At 40.8% G+C, this 19,818-nt stretch overlaps 1 protein-coding gene across 3 annotated transcripts in view; it reads right to left on the bottom strand.

Annotated features, from left to right (window-relative positions):
• LOC122544059 (protein eva-1 homolog A-like) overlaps positions 1-19,818 on the bottom strand; it is a 369,991-nt gene that overhangs the window by 260,949 nt on the left and 89,224 nt on the right. The window lies entirely within an intron of this gene.

Genomic DNA, 19,818 nt, shown 5'->3' with positions numbered 1-19,818 from the left:
GACAGGTTGAGGCGGTTAATGTCCCGGCGGCAGTTGGAAATGAAGAGGTCGGGGGCAGGTAATAGGCCAGCACGGGGTGTTCAGGTGGATGGAGTGTGCTGGAGGCGGGTGAAGGGATCCTTGGAAGGTGGATTGGAGTCCTGATTGAAAAAGTAAGCTCCTAGGTGGAGGCGGCAGAAGAAGTGTTTGACATCATGATGCGTATTAAATTCATTGATGCGTGGTGGAGGGGTATAAAGGTAAAGCCATTGCTGAGGACTGATCATTTGTCCTCAATGAGGGAAGGTCTGGGGGGATGTTGAAAACTCGGCAGTGCGGGGAGCTAGGACCTGGTATAGGTGTGGAGCCGAGAGTGGGGGTGGAGCCTGTAGCTAGAGTGGGTGTGATGGTAGGGGAATGGGGTCGGAGTCATGAGCAGGGGAGATGTTCCCCTTAGGGTTCTGGGGGCGGGGATCGTGATAGTGGGATCTGTGGGGGCGTGTCGGCAGAATGCAGGTGAGTGGCGTTTGTAAGGGCGGAAATGGTGGCGAACACGGCAGTGGGTGGGGCAGAAGTTGCTGAGCGTTTGATGTCACGTGTGGTGCATGAGAAATCGTGAGGGGCGGAAGTGGCCATCCTGGGGGCGCAAGTGACATCACCGATCACCGTGGGGATGGTAGCTGTACCAGCCACATGGCTAATGGCGTCCGAGCAGTTCTAGATGCCGGGGGAATCTTCTGGAATGTTTGAGGAGTGCTGGTTATGGAGTTGGTTGTACAAAAGTTTGTTGTACTTACAGTTTTTGGTGTTTGAGATGGTGTTGAAATACTGTTTGTTGAGAGTATGAATTCTTCTTAGAATATAGTACAGAATGGGTCCTTTGCAGTTCTGGGAGAGTGTGACCCTCAGTTGAGGCAGGGCTGACTGTAGAGAGGTTAGGTGCCGGTGCATTGCTGTGAGTGTGGAGTGGAGGATCCTGAAGGAGAACCATTGCTGGTAGTTTTGATTTTCCTAGCTACCATCAATTCTGAGGAAATGTCACTCGACCTGAAATGTTAACTCTAATCCTCTTCACAAATGCAACCAGACCTGCTGAGCTTTTCTAGCAATTTCTATTTTTGTCTCTGATTTACAGCATCCATGGTTCTATCGGTTTTTACGTAAATACTATAGATAGAGAAGCAGGTCAAATTATGCAGCATGTAACTCAATTCCCATGTCCCCAAAACTTATTTACTATCCATTAAATGTAAGTCAGAAGTGTGATGGAATACTGTCCCACTTGCCTGGATGAGTGCAGATTCAACAATATTCATATATCTCAACACTCTCTAGGACAAAGCAGCCCATTTGATTGGCACTCCATCTACACCTTTGACTTCACTCCCTTCACCATCGATATACAATGGCAACAGTGTGTACCATTGACAACATTCTTTGCAGTAACTCTTCAAGGTTCCTGCAACAGCAACTTCCAAATGTACAACCTTTACCACTTCTAAGGGCAAGGGCATCAGCTGCATAGGAAAACTACCATCTGCAAATTGCCCTCCAAGCCACACATCTTGCTGGCTTGGAACTATATTGCTATTCCCTCAGTCACAGGATCAAAATCCTTCTGAATAACATTGTGGATGTCCTTGCATCTTTATGACCACAGGAATTCAAGAAAGAAACTTCTCCAGAGCAATTAAGAATGGACAACAATTGTCAAGCCAGAGATATCCATATCCCATGATTTTTTTCAAATCTCCCATAATGATTTAAGAAAACACATTACTGAGAATTTGAGTGAGAATGATCATGATTTTAGCTTGTAGATCTTGATCATGCAGAGCTGATCATAGTTCTTTGTTATATAGTAGACCAGTTACTAATTGAATATATACCAACAACAACCTTTCTGAAGCTAGACTAGCCAAAATAACAAGGTGGTAACAAGGGGCTTGTGTGGTGTAGTGATGGTGCCTCTCGGTCAGAAGGTCCAGGTGAGAGGTATATCATAACATGTCTGAACTGGTTGATTTAAAAATATTTGCAACACGTGATGGATTCCAAATACTGGAAATTCAACTTGAAAAGAATATTAAATGGAGACCTATAAAATGGTATGAGAATTCCAAAACTACTCCACAGACAAAGAGAGCCAGAAAACCCAACTTGCAAAGTAAGTCAAGGTTGAATGCAGAAGCATGGTAGTTTCAGAAGAAATCCCAATCCAACACTCAGTCTTTGAGCCGGAGAATTAAGCAAAGATTGAGATGACTAATTCCCAAAATAGGAGTAGGCAGATCAGGTCCCTCGTAAGGGTGGCTTTAAAAAAAACCTGCAATCCAGATCTGAGGTCAATGCCATTACCATATGGTGGGCATAAGGTAGCACAAAGCTATGTGACCGCAAAAGCTCAATATTCTGGGAGGAGGGAGTGAAGAGATTATTGAAACAATTTAAAGCAAAGCAGTTTTTCCATGTTCAAGATATAAATATAAAGTTTTGATGAGAGATTCCTCTGGAGTGAAAGTCAATGAGAGTTGGGCAGTTCTGGAGTACTTCAAATGTGGAAAATATAGAAGGTAAACCATCTACAATGCAAGAAAAGCCATGGGTCCCAAACTTACATAACTTGACAGGTTTGGACACTTGGCCAGGAACCAAATCAAACTCAACGTTTGCTGTTCAGAGAAAAAACATTTTTGCAAATCCAACTGCATTAGGATTAGACAATGTGTCTGAAACTGAAGTTTATTTCATAGGAGCAAAGCAGGTGATACTATTGCAAGACAGGGCTTACTGAGACCTCAGATGAATTTGAACAAGTGTTAAAAGCTTTCAAAAACTATTTCAAAATGGAGAAACGGTAAGATTCTCGAAAAGGAAAAATTCAACAAATGAATACTCAAACCATGAAAACCAACAGATGCTTTTATTTTATCTTAGCAAGTCTGGCAGCATCTGTCAATGAAGAAACAGACTTAACATTTGTGTTTCATGCCTCTTCTTTGGGACAGTTCTTAAGAAGGTTCATTGGGTTGGAAATGTTTAACTCTGTTAATCTCTCTGCAGATGCTACCAGGCCTGCTGAGTTTTTTCAACTCTTTCTGTTTTTAACTCAGATCTCCAACATCTGTGATACTTTGCTTTTACATTAGTAACCTTTGTAAGCCGGTTGAAGCATGCAAGTTTGGAGACCTAAAAGCAAACCTAAATTCAATCACAATACATCAATATTGTCAATGAATACTTCTCAGACTTATTGCAATCTGAGGAAGACTATGGATAGAATCTTACAGGGGTCTGAGATGATGCAGGCCATGGTGAAATTTGTGGCAGAATCAAACAAGAAGTTCAGTGAGTCTGATCTCAACTGCAGGAGCATCATGTTCCATCGATTCTGCTTTTCACAAGGGGTGTGTTAAGTTTCTCACCACTCAATGGTAAATTGCCAATTAAATGGGATTTTTGCTTGTTAAATGACTCCTTGACAGCCCAACTTTCCACATTAATATTCAGATTTTCTATCTCACCAAATAAGCTATACATTGAGAAAATTCAACACGAAGCCAGAGCAGCTACCTGATAGTTTGCCATTTGCTCTGAATGACTTCCATTATGGACACTGGGCAGCAACATCTAAGGACAGCTCCATGGGCACCCACCCATGTCCATAGACACTAGCATCTGATATGTGCCAAACTCTAAGAATCCTCATGTCACATCTCCAATCTGCTACTACACTACAATACTGCACCTTGGACTGCATTAATGATGCAAAGACACTATGCGCTCAGGGACATGTGCCCGGCCCATGTACAGGACAGGGCTGCATCTCCAGTCTCTTTACTCGCTGTCACTCCTAATTTATCACTCTATTCCACTACAATAAGGTTGGCACCATTGGAATTATTGATGAACAGAAACTTTGAATGAAACTTATAAATTACCCAAAAAATTACTTCTAGGGCTACCAGTAGGATCACTGAAGAATTAAAAAATAAGACCAGCCTTAAGAAAACAACAATCTTCCTATTATAATTCAATGTACTGTACTAGGACCTAGTCTGATTGATAAGAGAAAAGATAAGGGAACAAGAAATAGAAAAAATAGTTGTCCAAAAAAACCATGTATAAGCAGGAGGAATCTTATTTCTATTGACAAATCAGTCATAAATTTGAATGAAGCAGATATTAAGTGAGAAATTAAGAAAGAACCAGATACCAAAAATCTGAATGAAGGCCATCCAAGTGAAGAGAATAAGCTGAGTGAGTGATTGATCTTGGGAGCCCTCTGGTCCAGTTTGACTATGACTATTACACTCACTTTCTACTCACTCTATTTGAGGTTTAGGTGTCACTTGGGTTCCTAAAGACTAATGAAGGCACAAAATTTCTAGACTATTTAATGGGGTATTATCAATCCAAAAGGAAAATTCATGGGAAAATGGACAAGAAGAATGTGTTGCATCCTCTGATTGTAGCTATGCAAATGATTTAGATGGGTGCAGTCAGGGAAGGCTAATTTTGATATCACTTTTTTTAAAGCAGTTTTGATGGGACAAAAAAGTCAGTTAAATTGTTGAATAAAAATACATCTTCATTGCTGCCACCACATGATTATGATTCAAACAGCCGTCAGTTGAGTGACACAAAAATCAACTTTGAAGCAGATCGGACATGTTGTCTAAGAAAGGAAGAGAAATCACAGAGACTGAATACAGCAGTATTGGTATAAGACTGACAGAAAGTCATTATTGTCTGAAATGTTGCTTAGTCATGACCAATCTATATATCCTGCATTATTTACACTTTCAATGAGCTTCCCTAGCAGAACAATCCCACCTTAGTTGTAAATGACATAGTTTTATAGTTGACAATGTTTCCGTTCTTGAAGAAAATTCAATTTATAAACAGAATCTTCCATGCATGGTAGAATTATTTTACAAAGATGCAACATGTACTTGCGGAACACAGGAGTTATTGTTCATGGCTCACTGCATATTTTTATTACAAGCTTCCAATATCTGCATCATTTATCTGATGTGGGATGCATTCCAAAGAGTACTGTATTACAGTGACATTGTACCATATCCCATTTAACTTCAGCTGGCCTCTACAATATGAATGACATTTTAAAAATTGTTATTTTCCTAACTTTCATAGTTTTATGAAACAAAATAAAGCACTATCATGCACTATCAATGAATGCTCCTATTCACTCTGTGTATGTTAAGCACCATAATAATTCTAGTTGAGGTTGATTTGAGTTGTGTGATACAGTAAACTGCCTCATGAATTCTAAATTTGTACAGATGATAACTAAGCCTTTGCAAAAAATATACTTTAGATATAAACAAAATCATATATCTTACTTATGGATACTTATTGCACCTATTTGAACATGACCCAATCATTAAAATATTTGAAGGAAAGAAGGGACTCACAAGACAAGGTTTTAAATTTAAATAAGGAAACCTTCGATAGGGTGAAAATTCTCTGGAGAAATCTGGGTTGAACTGTTACTGGATAAATCTACAGGCAAAGAGTGTGAAATATTCAAATAAGAATCTTACACAATATAAACCAAGCAAAGCCTCCTTAAAGGCACAGACCTAGCTTGAGCGGTTCTGCAATTATTGTAATCAAATGAAGAAGTAATATCAAACTAATATCAAACAAGACACACAAACGGAAGGAAGTCTGGAAGTCCAATCAACTGTAAGGGTTTTTAAAAAAAAGCCACAGTAGAACAGGAAACAATTAATAAGATGCAAAGAGAATATGGGAAAAAAAATAAAAGGACTATCAAAGCTGACAATTGTTTTTAATATTTTAAGAGAGTAGTAAAAGGAATGTGGATCAATTAAAGTTAACATAAAAATAAGACTTTAATGGATAATAAGGACATGGCAGGCTTGTTAAGTGCACATGTGGTCTTGTTGTAGGGTATATTTTAACACATGACAAACCTGGCAAGCTAGTACTCCAGAGATCTAACACTTGTGTTATTCTAATTTTCTTCCATTTCCTGTCCAGCAGCAGTGGGAGTCTAATATGAACAGATTAATGAGATGTCCTATCTCTTTAATGACATACAGACAATATGAAGCCCACTTGGTTCATTTTTTAAATACTCCAAACTTGGAGTCATTGAAGCCTTTATATCCATCTTCAAAGTAGAGAAAAAGAACAATGCTCCAGTGTACTGGGAACCTAATACAAAACAAACCATAGAAAATAACTTCATAAATTTAAAGTAAAAAAATGTTAAGGAACAAGGAAAGCATGGATTAGGGAGGAGTCCAGAACTACAGGGCATAGGTTTAGGGTGAGAGGGGAAAGATATAAAAGAGACCTACGGGGCAACTTTTTCATGCAGAGGGTGGTACGTGTATGGAATAAGCTGCCAGAGGAAGTGGTGGAGGCTGGTACAATTGCAACATTTAAGGGGCATTTGGATGGGTATATGAATAGAAAGCGTTTGGAGGGATATGGGTCGGGTGTTGGCAGGTGGGACTAGATTAGGTTGGGATATCTGGTCGGCATTGATGAGTTGGACCGAAGGGTCTGTTTCCATGCTGTACATCTCTATGACTCTATGGGATATAGAAGAAACAGCTGAGAAACTGCAGTTTTGTTCATCAAAATTTTCCAAAATTTCTAAATTTAAATTGTGAATGTGTCTCAATTGTTTGAGAAAAACAGAAGGGAAATGGTAGACAGAGATGGGTTGTGCAAGTCATTTGAATATAACTTGATACACAGTTTTCTGATCAACCAGTGACAATTTAAAAGTCATCAAAACAAGCAGAAATCTGAGCCACTGGATACTTTATTGGAGTTATGGAAGAGTTTTCCTGTTTCTCGAGTATGTTAAGAAACTCAAAAGGAAATTTATCAGTATCGATCATAGAATACGTAAAGTGTGGAAGCAGGCCATTCGAGTCCACATCGATCCTCCGAAAACCCAGACCTACCTCCCTACCCTATCTCCGCAATCCTGCACTTCCCATGGCTAATCCACCTAGCCTCTATATCCCTGGATACTATGGACAATTTATCATGGCCAACCCACCTAACATACATATCTTTGGACTATGATGCATTCCACCTCTTTTGGTCCACAATCTGGCTCCTGATTGGAGGCTTTCCTGTCAAGCCAAACCTATGAAAGAAAAACCTTTGTTATGTCCCCACTCTTTTTTTTAAATCACTTACAGGTTGGATCCCAATTATATTACAGATCCAATCCATGTATTTATCAAAGGAGATTCTATGATTCTAGACCCTGCATCCTTCCTGTTAATATTCCATTTGCCTGCTCCAAAGCTCAAGTTAAGGCTGAGGAATAGCAGAAATACCATAGAGTCAGAAGCAGATAAGCTAACTCTCCGCAGCTTAATAGCTCATACATAATGAGTTAATTTCGGAGCCAACATGACTGAACACTTGGGGAACAATCATGCGATTTTTAAAGATTAATTCATGAGATGAAGGCATCGCTGGCTAGGTCAGTATTTATTGCTTATCCTTAATTGCCCAGAGGGGAGTTAGGAGTCAACCCCATTGCTGTGGGTCTGGAATCACATGTAGGCCAGAGCAGGTAAGGATGGTAGTTTCCTTCTCCAAAAGACATTAGTGAACCAGATGGAATTTTCTGACAATCGACAATATATTCATGGTCATCAATAGACTCTTGAATTCCAGATATTTATTGAATTCAAATTCTACCATTTGCTATAGTGGGATTTGAACAGAGATTCCCAGAACATTACCTGGGTTTCTGGATTATCAGTCCAAGAATAATATCACTACACCATCGCCTTCCCATGGATTAAGGGAAGTTATTGTGCATTTATAAAAAGGCCGGTCATATTTCGTGAACTTATTGAAGAGATGACCCAACCCAAGCTGATTTGGGTGAATGTACATCAAATGGAATTCTTAAAGGCACTTTAAAAGATTTAGCACAAGTGATTGTTAGCATAAAGACATCCTACCAATTTAGAAACAGCATTTCACATTAGCTCATCATATAGATGGAAAGTAAGAGACAGGTAATAATGCTAAACGAAAATCCTCGGATTGACAGGATGCGATCAACTCTGTTCTCTGCAATTCATTATGTATTAAGCTCCTAGATGAAAGAATAAAAGGTTGCACACCCAGATTTGTAGCTCACAATACTTTTAAAGTTATAGCAGATGAGAGGAGAAACTCACAAAGGTACATAAACCAAGTAAGTGGGCCAAAGGGTGGCACAGTGATTCAGTGGTTAGCACTGCAGCCTCACGGCGCCAGGAACCCAGGTTGGATTCCAGCCTCGGTTGACTGTCTGTGTGGAGTTTGCACAATCTCCCCATGTCTGCGTAGGTTTCCTCTGGGTCCTCCAGTTTCCTCCCACAATCCAAAGATGTGCAGGTCAGGTAGATTGGCCATGCTAAATTGCTCATAGTGTTAGGTGCATTAGTCAGAGGGAATTGGGTCTGGGTGGATTACTCTTCGGAGAGTCAGTATGGACTTGATGGGCCAAATGGCCTGTATCCACACTGCAGGGAATATAATCTAATCCTGTACAGAATCTAAATTATGGTAAATTAAGTTCCACATGGAAAAACATGGAGGCATTTATTTTTGATCCCCTAGGTTACAAAAGCAAGCAAGTCTTGTTTCAGCATCACAGACTGTTGTTCAGATCCCCATTTCGAGTAGCCATAGTCAACGTCATACAAAAAAGAAACAGATCCTTCAAACCAACCGGTCCATGCTGACTATAGTCTCATCTCCTTAAGCTTAGTCCATATCCTTCCAAATATTTCTTATTCATATACTTACCTAAATGTCTTTTCAATGTTGAAATGTACCTGCATCCATCACTTCCTCTGGAAGTTTGTTCCACACACAAACCTTTCTGTGTAAAAAAAATTGCCTCTCGTCTTTTAAATCTTTCTCCTCTCACCTTAAAAATATACCCTCTAGTCTTGAAATCCCTCATCCTTGGCAAAAGACCTGCTATTCAGCTTTTCTATACTTCACATTATTTTACAAAGCCCGAGAAGGTCACTTCCCAATTTTCTATGCTCCCGTGAAAAAAGTTCCAAACTATCTAGCCTCTCCTTAAATCTCAAATCCTCCATACCCGACAACATCCTGGTAAATCTCTTCTTTTGTGCACGACCCTCAGGAAAGGTATTCCACCTTGCAAGGGATACAGTGCAGAAGTACAACATAATGCCAGGGCTGAAGGGATCAAATTATGAGGATATATTGCATAAATCTGGATTGTATTTCTTGACGTATAGAATATGGAGGGATGATCTAATTAGTGTATTTAAATGAGAAATTAGCAGATTATACACAGAAAAATTAGTCTTTTCAAGTAATCCACAACAAGTAAGCTAAATCATAAAATTATAATCAGACTATTTAGTAGTGAAATCAACAAATACTTTTCAGGAGAAGGCTTTGAGAAATTTGTAGCGTTTCTCTCAAATGCTGGGTCAACTAAAAATTTCAAGGTTGAGAAGGATAGATTTTTACCAAGTTAGGGTATCGAAGGATATGGAGAAATCAGGTAAATGGAACTGAAATACAGATCAGCCATGATTTAACTGAATGATGGAACCAGCTTGAAGTTCTAAATGACATTATTCTGTTCCTTTGTTTTCTGACTGAATAAGATGAACAAAAGCAAAGTCATTTCATTTCTTAACGCTTTGAGTTTTGAACTCTGTTCAGCTCCTGTTGTTATAGCTAAAATGCCAGCAGCAGTCCAAGTAAATAGTTACTAGGTTACAATCTATGATCATTACCATTTCCAAGTGATTACTTGCAACTTTAACTGAAGACCGGAGTGAGATAACAATTCTAATGCAAAACTAATGTAGTATACAAAATCCCATGCAAGGTCTGCACAAAACACTATATAGGACAAACAGGAAGACAGCTAACGATCCGCATCCACGAACATCAACTAGCCACGAAACGACACGACCAGCTATCCCTAGTAGCCACACACGCAGACGACAAGCAACATGAATTTGACTGGGACAACACTACCATTATAGGGCAAGCCAAACAAAGAACAGCCAGGGAATTCCTTGAAGCATGGCACTCATCCACAAACTCCATCAACAAACACATCGACCTGGACCCAATATACCGGCCACTACAGCGGACAGCTGAAACTGACAACCGGAAGCGGCAGGGACAGGCCACTATAAATGCCGGAGGAAACACCACAGAAGCGCTTCACAGGAGGCTCCCAAGCACTGAGGATGTCACCTAGACAGGGGACGAAACGTTTGCAACAAAAACTTCCAGCTCGGCGAACAGAACCACAGCAACGAGCACCCAAGCTACAAATCTTCTCACAAACTTTGAATAACAATTCTCTACATGAGCTCCAACAGTCTGTGCATTCAGCAGGTCAAATGGCTTATTTGTATTTAAAGTTTAAGATGCAATGAAGCTATAAATCAACTGTTTTGTTTATCCACAATAACCTAGTTGTGGAAGAAAAGAGATATAATGGTTATTCCTGTTAATGGTTGGGTATCTTCTCTTGGAATAAAAGCTTCTGTTAAGAACCTAAGAAATAGGAGTAAGGATAGACCATTCAATTATATCAAGGCTAATCTTTGACCTCAACTCTAGTTTCCCAGCTGATCCCCGAGAATCCAAAAGTGTAGATATTGCAATATTGAACATACTTAAAAACTGAGTATCCATGCTTCTTTGGGGAAGAGGTTTCAATGATTCAAATTCCCTGAACAAAGAAATTCCTCAGCTCAGTACTAAATGGCTGATCCTAGAACATTATTATTACAATTATTAATTTTTGTTATTCCAAAGAGTGTTCCTTCTTCACTACTCTTAAGTAAATAAGTCAGGGATTCCCACTGTTGAGACATCTATATGAATGCGGACAAAATCTCGGTATTCCAAATTTGGAATACTGTTTATAGTTTTCAATCATCAATAATGTACAGGACAAAATGTAAATAAAAGTTATAGATTTAAAGTTCCCAGGATGCTTTTAAGAGAAGAGGTTACATGTCGAATGAAAATGTTCAGAAGGCAGATAACAAGGTCAGCAGTAGCAGGCAGAGGAGGGTGATAAGTGTGTGTGGGAGTGGGGGTATGTGTATAGCAGCCAGGATGTGGGGGAGTTTGCTGAAATGTGCAAATGGACAATGCCAGCCCACATAATGATGATGTAGGATTAATAATACCTTTACTGAGGCCTTTGATAAAGTTCTGCACAGCAGACTGATTAGTAAAAAGTTAGATGACATGGGATTAAGAGAGAGCTTGACAATTGAATTCAAAATTGGCTAGATGGTGGGAGACAGAAGGCAGTGGTATGGGATTGCCTTTCAAACTAGAGGCATATGGCCATCAGAGTTCTATTGGGATCTGTGCTGGGTCCACTGTTGTTTGTTATTTATGTAAACAATTTGGATGAGAATTTAGGAGGCATGGTTAGTAAGGTTGTGGATGATGCCAAAATTAGTGGTATAGTCAACAGTGAAGAAGGTTATCCAAGATTATAAAGGAATCTTAATCAGTTGGGCCAGTGGGCTGAGGCGTGGCAGATGGAGTTTAATTTTGATGAATGCAAGACATTGCATTTTGATAAAACAAACAAGGGCAGAACTTTTATAGTTAATAGTTGGCCCTGGGTAGTATTGTTTAACTGAAAGACTTATGGGTTCAGATACATAGTTCTTTGAATGTTGCATCACAGATAGACAGAGTGGTTAAGAATATGTTTAGTGTGCTTGTTTTGATTTGATTTATTGTATTCACATGCACCAAAGTACAGTGAAAAGCTTTGTTTTGTGAGCAATACAGGCAGATCATAGCAAACAAGGACATACAGATCATACAGTGCTTAAATAGAGCGATGCACACAGGTTACAAATGCACAGTAGATGGGCAAAACAAAATTACCATTAGCGAGATCAACATGATTTGAAGTTAGAGAGTCCACTCAGCATCTAACAACAGCAGGGAAGAAGCTGTTCGGGAATCTGTTGTGTGTGTGGTCAAGTTTCAGTATCTTCTGCCTCATGGCACAGGTTGCATGAGAACATTACTGGGGTGAGATGGGTCTTTGATGATGTAGGCAGCTTTCCTGAGGCAACAAGAAGTATAAATGGAGTCCACTTATGGGAGTTTGGCTTTCGTGATGGTCTGGGCTGTGCACACAATCTTCTGTAGTTTTTTTACGGTCCTCAGCACAGCTGCTGACAGGCTGTTATGTAACTGGACGGCATGTTTCTTATGGTGCATCTGTAAAACTTGGTGAGATTTATGCTGAATTTCATAGCTCAGACCACTGAGTATAGGAGTTGGGATGCCATGTTGAGGTTGTGCGGGATCTTGGTGAGGCCATATTTGGAGTACTTTTGTACAGTTCTGGTCACCCTGCTATAGGAAAGATATTGTTAAAATGGAGAGGGTTCAGAAAAGATTTACCAGGATGTTGCCAGGACTGGAGGGTTTGAGTTATAAGGAGAGGCTGGATAGGCTGGGCCTTTTTTCACTGCAGCATAAAGGTTAAAGGGTAACCTTATAGAGATTTTTAAAATCGTGAGAGGTATAGACAAGGTGAATAGCAAAGGTCTTTGCTCTAGGGTGAGGAGTTCAAAACTAGGGGGCATACTTTGAAGGTAAGAGAAGATGGATTTAAAAAGGATCTAAGGGGCAACATTTTCGTACATGGAATGAGCTGCCAGAGGAAGTAGAGAGAGTAGCGTAACTTCCTTTGTTGTTTCTACCACATACAACTGGTACAATGAAAATGAGACAGCATTCCTCCAGGACCAAGGTGCCATATGAACACACAGACTACACACGAGTACAGACATACACAGGGCAGCATAAAATGCATAGAAAAATGTAAAACATGCAAGATAGCCCAGTAATTCCTGACAAAACAAGAGCCCTGGAGCTTCGGAAGCTGAGGGGTGACCTAATAGAGGTTTACAAAATAATGAGGGGCATGGATAGGATAAATAGACAAAGTCTTTTCCCTGGGGTGGGAGAGTCCAGAACTAGAGGGCATAGGTTTAGGGTGAGAGGGGAAAGATATAAAAGAGACCTAAGGGGCAACGTTTTCACGCAGAGGGTGGTACGTGTATGGAATGAGCTGCCAGAGGAAGTGATAGAAGCTGGTACAATTGCAACATTTAAAAGGCATTTGGATGGATATATGAATAGGAAGGGTTTGGAGGGGTTCAAAGTTTGGGTGAAGATTTGTAGCTCGGGTGCTCGTTGTTGTGGTTCTGTTCGCCGAGCTGGAAATTTTTGTTGCAAATGTTTCGTCTCCTGTATAGGTGACATCCTCAGTGCTTGGGAGCCTCCTGTGAAGCGCTTCTGTGGTGTTTCCTCCACCATTTATAGTGGCCTGTCCCTGCCGCTTCCGGTTGTCAGTTTCAGCTGTCCGCTGTAGTGGCCGGTATATTAGGTCCAGGTCGATGTGTTTGTTGATGGAGTTTGTGGATGAGTGCCATGCTTCTAGGAATTCCCTGGCTGTTCTTTGTTTGGCTTGCCCTATAATGGTAGTGTTGTCCCAGTCGAATTCATGTTGCTTGTCGTCTGCGTGTGTGGCTACTAGGGATAGCTGGTCGTGGCGTTTCGTGGCTAGTTGATGTTCGTGGATGCGGATCGTTAGCTGTCTTCCTGTTTTGCGCAGTCCTTGCATGGGATTTTGTACACTACATTAGTTTTGCTCATGCTGGGTATCGAGTCCTTCGTTCTGGTGAGTTGTTGTCTGAGGGTGGCTATTAGTTTGTGTGCTGTTATAAGTCCTAGTGGTCGCAGTAGTCTGGCTGTCAGTTCTGAAATGCTCCTGATGTATGGTAGTGTGGCTAGTCCTTTGGGTTGCGGCATGTCCTCGTTCCGGAACAAATTACAATGTAACAATGAAGATCATTAATATACATTGTTTTAGCAGCAATTCAAAAAGTCATCCAAAAATTGCAAATGGAATACAGTGTGATCATATAGTGCCAAGGAGCCTGATGACTTGGGGGAAGAAACTATTTCACAGTCTGGCCATAAGAGACCAAAATGTTCTGGTACCTTCTGCAGAAGGGAGATGAATTTGAATGAAGGATGTGTGAGGTTGTCCACAATGCTGTTAGCTTTGCGGATGCAGTGTGTGGTGTAAATGTCTGTAATGGAGAGAAGAGAGACCCCGATGATCTTCTCAGCTGTCCTCACAATCCATTTAGGGTCTTACAATCTGAGACGGTGCAATTCCCAAACCAGGCTGTGATGCAGCTGCTTAGGGTACTCTCAATAAACCCTCTGTAGAATGTGAAGAGAAAATGAGGTCTGCAGATGCTGGAGATCAGAGATGGAAATGTGTTGCTGGAGAAGCGCAGCAGGTCAGGCAGCATCTGGGGGTTGGAAGATGGGCTTTCCTCAACCTACACAGAAAGTAAAGACATTGCTGGGCTTTCTTGGCTATGGAGCTGGTGTTAGGGACCAGGCGAGAATCGCCACCAGGTGGATGCCAAGAAACTTCATGCTCTTCACGGTCTCCACTAGGGAGCCATTGATTTCCAGCGGAGAGTGATCGCACCATGCCCTCCTGAAGTCAACAACCATCTCTTTCATTTTGTCCATGTTCTGAGACAGGTTGTTGGCTCTGCACCAGTCCGTTAGCTGCTGTACCTCTTCTCTGTGTGCTGACTTTTCATCCCTACTAATGAGACCCACTACCATCGTGTCATCAGCAAAGTTAATAATATCATTCGAGCAGTGCATCGCTGCACAGTCGTATGTCAGCAGGGTGAACAGCAGTGGATTGAGCACACAGCCCTGGGGGCCCCCATGCTCAGTGAAAGTGATGGTGTTGGAGATGCTGTTCCCAATCCGGACTGACTGAGGTCTTCCAGTCAAGAAGTCCAGAATCCAGTTACAGAGGGAGGTATTCAAGCCCGGCAGACTCAGCTTTCCAATCAGGTGCTGAGGAACCTATTTGACCATAACTTGGTGTTGTGTGATTTTTAACTTTGTACACCCCAGTCCAACACCTGCACCTCCAAATTGTGCTGAGGAATGATATTGTTAAATGCAAAACTGAAGTCCATGAACAGTAATCTGACATAGGGTGTCCTTCTTGTCCAGGTGGGTGAGGGCCAGATGGAGGGTGGTGGAGATGGCATCATCTATTGAGCCATTGGGATGATACGCAAACTGCAGGGATTCCAGTGAGGAGGGCAGCAGGGTCTTAACATGCCTCATCTCGAGCCACTTCATGGTGATGGGTATTAACACAATGGAGCGGTAGTTGTTCAGGCAGGACACTGAAGACTTCTTCGGCACAATGGTAGCGACCTTGAAGCACACTGGAACTATGGTGCAACTCAGGGAGATGTTAAAAATGTCTGCGAGAACATCTGCCAACATGTCAGAGCATCCTCTAGCGCTCTGCCAGGGATGTTATCTGGTTCAGCAGCCTTACGTGGGTTGACTCTGCATAGAGTTTCCTTCACATCAGCCATGGTAAGACACAACACTTGGTCATTGGGAGGGGGCATGGTCTTTCTCCTTGCCACGTCATTTCATACCTCAAACAGTGCATAAAAGTTATTCAACTCATCCGGGGGTGGCATTACCAGCAGAGGCAGGCTGTTCTGTGGTTGGTGATGGCCTGAATACCCTTCCACATGCTTCACACATCACCGCTGTCCTAAAAAAGGCTACATATTCTGTGTGCGTATGCCCGCTTTGTGCCTTTGAGGCCTGGGACAGTTGCTGTTTTTAGGGTCACTTTGTCAACTGCTCTGAAGGCGGAATCATGGTAGTAGTAGATACAGGTACAGTTACAACATTTAAAATACATTTGGACGGGTACATGAATGGGAAATGTTTAGAGGAATATGGGCCAAAGACAGGCAAGTTTAAGTTGGGAAACTCGGTCAGCATGGACAAGTTGGACCAAAGGATGTTTCTGTGCTTGATGACTCAATAAACAGTCTTAGTATTTGGACAGATAATAACTGGCGGATAGTTTTTTCAGGTTCTAGTTTGGGTAAATATTTCCCAATGCCAGCCTAGGAAAGAACAGAATTGCAGTGATTCTTTAAAAGGAGGAAGAAAAAAATAGGAAAGTTAACATGGAGCATTCTTGTGCATTTTGCAACAGCTACTTTAAGAGGATGGTTCATTGCCCTATTCATCATCATACTGAGGAAAAGTACAAACACTGAAAAGAATAAAATGGTTGTAGAACTGAAGCAGATCAATTAACCCACTCAGTATGCATCGGTCCTCTACAAGAGCAAAATAAGTAGTAAAGAAACTTGTTGAGGAAATGCAAATACAATTGAGAAGCCACTGCAAGTAAAACTAATATAAGAATGAATCTTACTAAAAAAACCTACAAGTCAGTGAAGTTAATCATCAAAACTTATAATTCAATAACTGGACTGAATACTGAATCCAGCCCCTGCAATCCAAAACAGAATCTGCATGCAAAGCATAAACTATCAAAAGAAAACAAAATAAGGAATAATAAACAACCTCAACCATATCACAAATGGCTCATGTGTAATAAGCGTGGAGGTGAAAGCTAAAATGTTAAATTTATAACCTTCAGTTGTACAAGTAATCCTGAAAGTCATTGTTGCATCAGGCAATCTGACCCTGCAGCCTGGTTGAAATGAAAAGCCAGACAGAAGGAAAGTTTGACGAGATAAAAATGAATTAAATAGCAATGCTTCCACAACTGCACTGAAGCAAGATTGAACATTCCTTAGTGAAAAGTTCAAGTCTTGAAAGCATTCTTCAGTATCAGTATTAATCCCTAAAACATTTCTTGGTAAATGCCTCATAGGTTGTGGAGTGCTTTGAGACATCTAGTAGCTATGAAAAGCATTGTATAAATACAAGCCTTTCTTTTTCTTTCAACACTCTAATTCCCTGTAGCACTACATTGTACCGAGGAAAATCTCTGAAATATTCCTCGATAGCAGGCTAAAATCAAGAAATATTCCTCAGTAGCTGTTTAAATCCCTAAAATTTTCCTCAGTGTCTAGATAACCAGTTGAAGCATTTTGGCAGTAACAATACAATCCCAAAAAGCTACTGGTCTGCAAACACTAAAACTCCCCTCTAATAACGTTTACGAACTGCTACGATGCTATGAGGGTTTCTGCATGCACCATCCTCACAGGCAGTGAGTTCCAGATTCCCAACATAAAGTCATAGCTACCTAAAGCACAGAAAGAGGCCCTTTGGCCCATCATGTCCATGCTGGTCAAATACAATTACCTAACTATTCTAATCCAAATATAATCTAATGTTTCTGGAGTATTAGAACAAGTCCTGAATCAATCCTCAGATGTTAACAGTATTAATCCCAAAACACTCCTCAGCAATGCTATAAATTTTCATCTCAAAAGATATGTTCATCAGAAAGAAAAGGCATATCCTGATTGTTCGAATTGTTTAAAAAAACGTAGTGTTTTACTACTTGAAGGTCAAAACAATTTGGGATAGTATCAGTCAACATTATCCAGCATCAATCATCCAGAAAGATAGCCTGTTTCTGAACAAATTTCATTGACTTGCTCAAATAAAACATTATTTTTTATTTACTATACTTCATGATATCTGATGCACTTTGTAGTTTTCTGTTCATGTGCATAACGTATACCAAAAAGAGTTGGGTTCTTGTTTAGACAAATGTCTTGAAGCTTATTGACAGCACAAACTATTTACATGGCTACAATATCACAGACATTTAGAGTTTGAGTTACCATAAAATCCCTACAGTGTGGAAACAGACCACCGGCCCACCAAGTCCATACCAACCCTCCAAAGAGTATCACACCCAGACCCATCCCCTCACCCAATAACCCTACACCTCACATGATCAATGCACCCAACTTACACATTCCTGGATATTTGGAAATTTAACATGGTTAAGTCACCTACCCACACATCTTTGGACTGTGGGAAGAAACTAGAGCACCTAGAGGAAACCCACACAAGCACAGGGAGAATGTGCATGCTACGTGCACATGGTCATCCAAGGGTGGAATTGAACCTCGGTCCCTAGCACTGTGAGGCAGCAGTGCTAAACACTGAGTCACTGTTCCATGTGTTTTTGCTTCAGTGCATTTGTGGAAGCAATGCTATTTAATTCATTTTTATCTCTTCAAATTTTCCTTCTGTCTGGCTTTTCATTGCAGCCAGGCTGCAGGGTCAGATTGCCTGATGCAACAATGACTTTCAGGATTACTTGTACAACTGAAGATTATGAGTTTAACATGTCAGCTTTCACCTCCATGTTTATTAGATGAGCCATTTGTGATATGGTTGAGGTTGTCTATTATTCCTTACAAATGTTAGAGTACATTACATCCACATAGCTAATTGACCAAATACACTATCGTCCCTTTGTGACAGTGACTGAAGGGAGGCAGGTATCTTTATACCAAAACATCAAGTGAGATGTAACTGTCTGAAACACACAGATCTGTCTTTTCTGGAATCTATACATAATATAATAGCCTCCTTTTCCCTTTAAATAATTTGCAGGGATGCATGTAGATATGTTGTCTCTGTACATTCAAACATAACATGACACATTACATCAGGGCGGCATGGTGGCTTAGTGGTTAGCACTGCTGCCTCATAGCATCAGGGTCCTAGGTTTGATTCCAGCCTCGGGCGACTGTCTGTGTGGAGTTTACACATTCTCCCTGTATGTGTGTGTGTTTCCTCTGGGTGCTCCAGTTTCCTCCCGCAGGCCAGGTGAATTGGCCATGCTAAATTGCCCACAGTGTTAGGTGCAACAGTCAGAGGGAAATGGGTCTGGGTGGGTTACTCTTCGGAGGGTCAGTGTGGACTGGTTGGGCCAAAGGGCCTGTTTCCACACTGTAGGGAATCTAATCTAATTACTAGTCCTTATACAGTTACCATGACTTGTGTAGCTTTATTTTGCAGTGTGCTTTCCATCGTCATTATATAATTTGGCCTTGCTGTATTTTTGTTGTCTGGCACATCTTCAATGTGCAAGTTTTCATCCTAATTTATCAGTGATTGATGACATGCAGTTTGGACTACTTTTTTTGCAGGACTTGACAACTGCTCATGATAATGTCATATTAGCTAGACTGAACACAATAATATATCTCCATGAGCCCATGGTGTTTGCACAAAAACTGTTAACTCCTGTGCTTTGTCCTGGATAAATTAGGATAACTTTCAACATGCTCATTGATCATGCTATTGCACCATTTTCTTCCTTCTTTCCAAAAATGCTTCTTGCACATGTGGGTGGGTGGTTAGTGAATGTGTATGTATCTCCCAAAATGAGAGTTACTGGCGAGGGTAAATCTTGTCTGAAAATCTTGGCAAGCTGTTTTACGTTTAATGATTATGAATTTTATGGATGAACACCACATTGTGTGGTACTTTTTTGACTCATGGTATGAAAGAGAAGCAGTACTATGTTCAGAACCTCATTTCTCACTCATACTGGGAAGTGTGCACTAGTGTACTAAAGACCTTTGCTGGACACAATTTGTAATCGTACAGTTAAACATAGTGAATGTGATGGTCAACGTGTCAAAAATTGATGCAGTAGTGGTGTTTAATATGTCATACAAAAGGCAATTTAGTGAAAGTTACCGACCAAAATACGATTTTGTCAATGGACATAGAAAATATCAGAGTTGAAAATGTGTTGCTGGAAAAGCGCAGCAGGTCAGGCAACATCCAAGGGACAGGAGAATCGATGTTTCGGGCATAAGCCCTTCTTCAGGAATGAGGAAAGTGTGTCCAGCAGGCTAAGATAAAAGGTAGGGAGGAGGGACT

Source organism: Chiloscyllium plagiosum, chromosome 3 (assembly GCF_004010195.1).
Source record: "Chiloscyllium plagiosum isolate BGI_BamShark_2017 chromosome 3, ASM401019v2, whole genome shotgun sequence".
In the NCBI taxonomy this organism is placed as follows: Eukaryota; Metazoa; Chordata; class Chondrichthyes; order Orectolobiformes; family Hemiscylliidae; genus Chiloscyllium; species Chiloscyllium plagiosum.
The sequence above is the reverse complement of the archived record's forward strand: the minus strand, read 5'-3'. Positions and strand labels throughout refer to the sequence as shown.